Source organism: Vulpes lagopus, chromosome 15 (genome assembly GCF_018345385.1).
Source record: "Vulpes lagopus strain Blue_001 chromosome 15, ASM1834538v1, whole genome shotgun sequence".
NCBI classification, from domain to species: domain Eukaryota; kingdom Metazoa; phylum Chordata; class Mammalia; order Carnivora; family Canidae; genus Vulpes; species Vulpes lagopus.
In genome coordinates, this window is record NC_054838.1 from 20,590,094 (window position 1) to 20,598,942 (window position 8,849).

General features: G+C 37.2%; 1 pseudogene; it reads right to left on the minus strand.

The window, feature by feature from the left end:
- Positions 1 to 7,243: 7,243 nt before the first annotated feature.
- On the minus strand, positions 7,244 to 8,225 carry LOC121476105 (annotated as a pseudogene).
- Between the last annotated feature and the right edge of the window lie 624 nt (positions 8,226 to 8,849).

Genomic DNA, 8,849 nt, shown 5'->3' on the forward strand with positions numbered 1-8,849 from the left:
GTAAGAATTAATATGAATGTTAGTTAACTACAGAGAAGGGATTCCTAACTTGGTGACTGTGGTCCTCAAACTGGTTATCCTAAACTGCATCAAAATATAGAGGACTTTTAGAAAGAGATGTAATAGGGTATCCTATAATCTATCACTTTGCTAAAAAATATTTTCTTTGAGTTTAGGAATTGACAGAGCTAACTATTCTTTTTTTTTTTTTTTTTTGAGCTAACCATTCTTAATAAAGTTGTTTTTCATTTCCATTTTTTATGAATTTCATTTTATATTTAATTATATACACAAGTATTGCTTCCAAGTTCAGCTTGGAAGTTTCAGGAACTGAAAGAGCAATGTGTGCTAGGAATAAAAGAAGGGACAGATACAAAATAGTGTTGGGATCAGGGACCAACGCAAAGGCGCGAAGGTCCTGAGCTCATAAAGGTTGCTGCTTTTATTAGGTACAGTGCTTAACCCTATGTGTTTGAAAGAGAGATATCTACATTAGATAAGTTGGGTAATACAAAGAGGCAAGATGAAAATAACTTCTAACAAACATCCCTCCCATATAGAGTGCACAAGGACATTTCAAGCATGATGAACAGTGCATTCTCGTGTTCCAGTTGGTTACATCCTGCCTTAAGGACTTACTGTTCTTCTATATTTAGAAACTTCTCTTTGTCACACCATGGGATGCATTTCTCAGGATCATATATTAACAGCCTCTTTTCTTAGATCTATTTATGATACAGCAGGCCTGTTTCCCACACACAAGAAATCTTGAGGCCAAGATTTAATTTATATCTATTACAAATACTTTTTTAAAAGGGTTTTTATTTATTTATTCATGAGAGACAGAGAGAGGCAGAAGAAACATGGATAGATAGACAAGTGGGCTCACTGTGGGAAGCCTGATGTAGGACTCCATCCTAGGATCCCAGAATCACACCCTGAGCCAATGGCAGATGCTCAACCACTGAGCCATCCAGGTGCACCTACTACAAATACTTTTAATATGTTTCCTATATTTTTAGCCACTCTTGTCAATAGCTTATTTTGGGAAAAAAAAATCCTCAACTTTCTGCATCACAGAAAAATTGTTATTCCCAATGGAAAGCCTGTGTTATCTATTTAGAACTTTTGTTTTCCCTCTTGTTTTTACCATGGAGTCTAAAAAATGACTCCATGAAGTCATTTGACTTCCTATGCATAGGACTTTGTTTTGTATGGAACAAAACAGAAACAATAACTAACAACAGAAAGGTAATGCATTAGATCTCTTTTAGTGTTTATATGCTATAAACTTATAAAGAACTGGCCCCTCCTTTGAACCAACTTACTCTTTTTCCCAGTCCCTTGAGTGTGGTCCATAGTTCCTTTCAGACCTTTATACAGGCCATTTCTTCTCTTCGGATCAATTGTCACCTCCTAGCCTCACTCCACCTAATTACCACCAGTTTATCCTTCAGCATCAACTTCGACACTAATTTCTTCTGGAAACATCTTATGTTTGTAATTTGTGCTGGAGACATCATTGCATCTGTAAAATTAACTGTGCTAATTATATTTTTGCTTTATTTGATTTTTTCTTTATCTTACTCATGTATCTTTCCATCTTGTCCTAATTTCATCTAAAAACTTTGGTTTTGCAATGGCCTATTTTTCCTCTCTCTTTTTTTCTTTTTATAAGTAGGCTTTATGCCCAGCACAGGACCCAATGTAGGGCTTGTACTCATGACCATGAACTCAAGACCTGAGCTGAAATCAAGTGTCATACATTAACCCACTGAACCACCCTGATGCCCCCGCAATGGTCTATTCTTAACAACTCCATTCCTTCTTCTCCAGTTCAGTGCTAACTGAGACACATAGGGGGCAAGGAAATTGACACCAAAATGTCAACAATTTTATGAAGTACATAACTAGAGGTTTTCCTATTCAGAGGCATGAGATTTAAAATAATGAGTTATGATGTTACTCTAAATGGAGTACCTAAACTTGAAATAATAATAAGAGGAGAATAATTTCACCCTTCCTCCTAATCTCTCCTTTTTCTTTCCTTAAGATTATTGCTGTTTGCCCTATCTCATCATACTATGTCTTCCTGTGCAATATTCGGATTGTGATAACCTCTCCTCCATTTCCTTCTCTTCCTATCCTTCTTTCTTATTCTCTTCTTTCTTCTTGATTTTCCTCTTTTATGACCACAAAATTTCCAGCTCTAATTGCAACCAGAGTTTTTATCACTACAGCAGGTTGCAGTGTTTTACCTTTGAGAGTTATATTTAGCAAAATACCACTTTCCATATTTGCGACTCTTCCTCCACAGTGCATCTGGCATCACTTTTCACCTTCAATACTGTGCACATTAGCCTACAAACTCTTTATGCCTTATTGTTATCCAAAGGTTCCAGGTATGTTCAGGTGCATGAAGATGGCATTGCCTGGAAAAATCAATCTTTATTATTTAACATAAAAGTAACCATCAGGTAGATAGATGTGCATACTTGTTTAGTTTCTACTGATATTTATTACTCCAAAGGAATCAGGGGAAAATTCCAGACCCATATGAAACCTCTTTTCAACTGACTGAAATGCCTTTGACTTCCTATCTCAAATATAGAAATGTTAAATTGTTAAATTCAAAATTCTCATGTATAATCATCTCACAAAATGATTAAACAAATCTTGTACAATCTTGTTCATTTTTCAGACTTTTTATAAAACTGCTTTGAGGGCAGCCCCGGTGGCTCAGTGGTTTAGTGCCACCTTCAGCCCAGGGCATGATCCTGGGGTCCTGGGATTGAGTCTCATGTCAGGCTCCCTGCATGGAGCCTGCTTCTCTCTCTGCCTCTCTGTGTCTTTCATAAATAAATAAATAAAGTCTTTTAAAAGATAAAAAGATGGGGCAGCCCGGGTGGCTAGTGGTATAGCGCCGCCTTTAGCCCAGGGCCTGATCCTGGAGACCTGGGATCGAGTCCCACGTCAGGCTCCCTGCATGGAGCCCGCTTCTCCCTCTGCCTGTGTCTCTGCCCCTCTCTCTCTCTGTATCTCTCATGAATACATTTAAAAAAATCTTTAAAAAATAAAAAGATAATAAAACTGCTTTGAAAATAGTTTTAAGTTATTTTGAAACACAAGCTATGTCCTTAGCATTTTTTATTTCAAGGAAAAGTAAATTTGCTGTTCATTGATAATGGAGAGACAGAACTCAGGGAAAGGATGAGATAAGATTCTAATTATATTTTGGCTTAATTTCACCAGTTCAATAAGACAGAAACACAATTGTTACTGGAGTCTTATTAAGGGGTCATAGAGAATGTTCACTGTACTCTGTGTCCCCCCATCTGTATGGTTTGCTTTATCATTACCTTGCATTTATCTCTATACATCTGTACATATGACCAGTCTGAAATGGTTGGCCAATGGTTCTGGAGATTCTTCAGGAACAGAATAATTTTCACTATGCTATATTATCTTGTAATTTCCTTCTACTTTCTTTCCTTTGGGAATAATAATATATCCTAGTTTGAAAAGGAATTTAACTAAATTGAAATCTAAGTGTGAGTACTTAATACCTGCTGCCTTGGTTCTAGAGCTAATCAAACTGTGTGAGGTTGATGTGGGAGGGCTAGACCTTTCTACCAAGCCCATTGAGGTTTGCTCACGACTTGGTCTCTAGGGCAGGAGATGGAATTTGAAATAAAGTGTCTCCCACCATTTTTTCCCATCTTTTCCTCTCCTCTCTCTCTTTTTAAAGATTTTATTTATTTATTCATGAGAAACAGAGAGAGAGAAAGGCAAAGACACAGGCAGAGGGAGAAGCAGGCTCCATGCAGGGAGCCCGACGTGGGACTCGATTCCGGGCCTCCAGGATCACACCCTGGGCTGAAGGCGGCGCTAAACCGCTGAGCCACTCGGGCTGCACCCCTCTCCTCTCTTTTACTCCTCTTCTTCCTCTCTCTCCCCATGAATACTGAATAGAATTTATTTCTATCAAGTCTACCTTCTAATTTTTAAAAAATCTCAATTATTCTGGCCTGCTCGTTCTAAATAGGTTGCGAGTCTTAGTTTTCAGAGTTAATGTTTTGTTGTTGTTTCCAAACCCATTTTTTTTTGAGTTTGTAATGGAAGATGACATAAAATTAATAGGGAATTGCTACTCCGGTGCCTTAAATAAATGTTATTTATTACATTTTATTTCTCCAGATTTTTGTGTTTGTATTCTGGTTTTGCTTTGTTGCTATTGCTGTTGCTCCCGACCCTACAGCATAAGTCTATCAACATGATTATATTTACATTTTAGTCTTAATGTTTTCAGATTCACCCAGTCTTGATTTGTGTAGCTCATATTCCTCTTCTATAAAATGAGGAAAATTATAGATATCCCATAGTTTTAACTTAAAAATTCAATGCAATACTGTATATGCATCATTATTATAACACCTGACACAATATATTTTAAAATGGCAGTTTAGGAAAGGCAACTTCATGATCTGTTTGCTAGTATTTTATTGCTAGTATTTCTTTTTTTTTTTTTATTTTTTTTTTAAATTTTTTTTTTATTTATTTATGATAGTCATACAGAGAGAAAGAGAGAGAGGCAGAGACACAGGCAGAGGGAGAAGCAGGCTCCATTCGCCGGGAGCCTGATGTGGGATTCGATCCCGGGTCTCCAGGATCGCGCCCTGGGCCAAAGGCAGGCGCCAAACCGCTGCGCCACCCTGGGATCCCCTATTGCTAGTATTTCTTAAACAAAATTCCTGAATTGAATAAAATTCACAAAATCCAAAAACACAATTCAAAGATATAGCAACTTTACTGATTATAAGTTTAAATTTTACATTACATAGAGGCATTTTCATAATGTTAGTATTAAAAAAACATTTTTTCTTACAAATGTGAAATTATATTGCAAAAATATATGATGTGATTAATACATTCTATAGTCATTTGACTATATATAACATAATATTAAAATATAGTCTTCGTATTAGCAGGTAATAAGAATATAATCTTAATATAATTAAATTTTCTACCTAATTATCTACTTATATTTATTTCCTGATCACATTCTATTACTCCAATCACTTCTTGTGTTATGCTCTTATTCTTTTTCACTTTTTTAAAATAATAAATTTATTTTTTATTGGTGTTCAATTTGCCAACATACAGAATAGCACCCAGTGCTCATCCCGTCAAGTACCCCCCTCAGTGCCTGCCACCCAGTCACCCCCACCCCCCACGACCCCCTTCATCCCCCCCTTCAACCACCCCTAGTTCGTTTTCCAGAGTTAAGAGTCTTCCATGTTCTGTCTCCCTTTCTGATATTTCCCACTCATTTTTTCTCCTTTCCCCTTTATTCCCTTTCACTATTATTTATATTCCCCAAATGAATGAGACCATATAATGTTTGTCCTTCTCCAATTGACTTATTTCACTCAGCAAAATACCCTCTAGTTCCATCCACGTCGAAGCAAATGGTGGGTATTTGTCGTTTCTAATGGCTGAGTAATATTCCATTGTATACATAAACCACATCTTCTTTATCCATTCATCTTTCGATGGACACCCAGGCTCCTTCCACAGTTTGGCTATTGTGGACATTGCTACTAGAAACATCGGGGTGCAGGTGTCCCGGCATTTCATTGCATCTGTATCTTTGGGGTAAATCCCCAGCAGTGCAATTGCTGGGTCGTAGGGCAGCTCTATTTTTAACTCTTTGAGGAACCTCTCCACACAGTTTTCCAGAGTGGCTGCACCAGTTCACATTCCCACCAACAGTGTAAGAGGGTTCCCTTTTCTCTGCATCCTCTCCAACATTTGTGGTTTCCTGCCTTGTTAATTTTCCCCATTCTCACTGGTGTGAGGTGGTATCTCATTGTGGTTTTGATCTGTATTTCCCTGATGGCTGGGCAGCCACATGCAGAAGAATGAAACTAGACCACTCTCTTGCACCATACACAAAGATAAACTCAAAATGGATGAGAGATCTAAATGTGAGACAAGATTCCATCAAAATCCTAGAGGAGAACATAGGCAACACCCTTTTTGAACTCGGCCACAGTAACTTCTTGCAAGATACATCCACGAAGGCAAAAGAAAGAAAAGCAAAAATGAACTTTTGGGACTTCATCAAGATAAGAAGCTTTTGCACAGCAAAGAATACAGTCAACAAAACTAAAAGACAACCTACAGAATGGGAGAAGATATTTGCAAATGATGTGTCAGATAAAGGGCTACTTTCCAAGATCTATAAAGAACTTATTAAACTCAACAGCAAAGAAACAAACAATCCAACCATGAAATGGGCAAAAGACATGAACAGAAATCTCACAGAGGAAGACATAGACATGGCCAACACGCACATGCGAAAATGCTCTTTTTCACTTTTCATTAAATCTTCATTGTCCCTGATCACTCAACTATTTCTTCTCCTGTATTAAAGTCAAGTAAAGCTGGTAAGCCCAGACATCTTGTTTGGAAAATTATATAAATTTTCTTTAAGTCTCCTTTCCTTTACTCATAAGGTCTTTATTAAAATACCCTTCAAATATATCTACTATGTTTTCCAAAATTCTGCTTGATATGAACTCCAAGGGGTACTTCACAGATTATGATGAACTCCCATAATCATATCTACTCCAGCTTCATTTGTATATACATGACTACATTATTAAGAATACAAATAATTACTGGGGCAGCAAAATGTCAGAAATAAATGAGCAGACAAGGAAGATTTTTTTCTTAAGTTATACAAGTTGCACTTAAATATTAAATAAAAAAAGATGACAGGACCTATGGAATTCAACACAAACATTCTGGGGAAATATTTCTGACTTCCCTACAATAACCAAGACAGTTAGTATAAGTGTTTTCTCCAATACTCTGGAGTCTCTCAGCTGTCTGACCTGCTTTTTTCTTTTCTGTGTACTCCCTCAGAATGCCCTAGACCAAAGAGGAGTAATCATCAAGAGCTTACTTCAAATTATAGATTTCCCATTCTGTGAATTCATTCCACCAGGTCTAACTAAAGTTAAACTATATAGGAAATACAACCGTTTCATATTTTATTTTTTCTATCAAGTTAGAGGTCTTGAATGATAAATTCTTTGAGATTGTTTCAGAAATATTGTAACAGACTATCAACAAGTGTTTTCTTCTGACCTCATGGTTATGAATTTTGCATTTATTCTTTTTCTTCATAACTTTTTTCTTTACCTTTATGCTACATACAGAATTATATACCATAAATTTAGCTCATCCTTAAAAGATTTCTCTCTAAAAACAATTTGATCACTCAGTCACGGATCTGCTTGGTCACTTGGACAATTGAATCCAATTGTCACTCCATAGACAATTGGATTCAAGGTGGGAGGCAACAACAGGTAGAGATTGGCTATAAAAATGTGAACGTGGTGAGGTATGGTGCATCCCCCAAAACGATGAGTAAAGAAGTTGAAGAAGGCTGGGACATAGGTGATGACAATAGCACATATGTGTGATGTACAGGTGCTGAAGGCTTTGTGCCGAGCATCTAAAGATGGCAGATTCACTACAGCACGGGTAATCATGGTGTAAGACATGAAGATACAGAACATATCAAATCCTCCTATCAGTATGGCAGCTATGAGACCATAGATGGCATTAATCTTGATGTTGCCACAGGACAGTTTGGCTACAGACATATGGTCACAGTAGGTGTGGTGAATGAGGTTGCCCTTGCAGTAGGGAAGACGCCTAATCAGGAAAGTGAATGGGATCATGAGCAACACACTTCAGCTGAAGGGGGCAAACCCAACTTTGGTATTTACCATTTTGGTGAGGATGGTAGAATAACGTAGAGGGTAGCAAATGGCCACATAGAGGTCCAGGGCCATAAGCATGAGCACGCTAGACTCCATACCAGTCAGCATGTGGATGAAAAACATCTGCACAAGGCAGGCATTAAAGTCAATCTCTTTGAGGTTGAACCAAAAGATACATAACATATTAGGGACAAATGAAGTGCACACACTAACATCTGTAAGGGACAGTAAAGCTAAGAAGTAATACATGGGCCGATGCAGGGCCTCCTCATGGCTGATGAGGTAGATGAGCCCACAGTTCCCCAGGACAGTGATGATGTACATGAAGCAGAATGGCAGGGAGATCCAAGTGTGTAAGGCTTCTAGTTCAGGAATCCCATTAAGGATGAAGTATCTTGGTGTCAGGCTGGAGCTGTTGTCTCCATGCATGGTAGTCAACTGCTAAGCATGTTACTTCTGTGCCAGTAAAGATAGATGTCCTACACAAGAAGATAGTAGTGAGATTAATTTCAGTCTGAGATCAAAGATGAACAAATATTTTACATGACATAAATAATAAACTTAGAAAAAAAATAAAAATTAAAAATTAAAAAAAATTTAAAAAAATAAAAAAAATAATAAACTTAGGAGAAAAATAATCTTTTTGTACCCACACTATGTTATGTGATCCTACTAAGTAGTCTTGGGCCTCTTAATGAATCAAAAGAATACTAAAAGTGATGCAAACATTATAATAGAGACCCGATCTCCCTTGGTTTTATACTGTAAACTGTCTCGGTGTATGTGTTCATATTCTCAGGCCATTCACTAGTGCTTGTTTTTGCCCCCTTGAATGATTTTCAATGTATAGGCCTTGTTTAAACACTGAGTTTTTAAACTCCTCACATAATTTCTCTTCTTCTAAGAGGTCTTTCTTTGTAGATGTGTTTACTATATTATAGTCAATTAAGAAATGTGAGCACCTACTTATTACACACAGCTGTTGTGGGACTTAGTATGATCTAGACTTTATAAGTCTAAGCTTTGTGAGTCTGGATTTTCCAAGTCAGAATA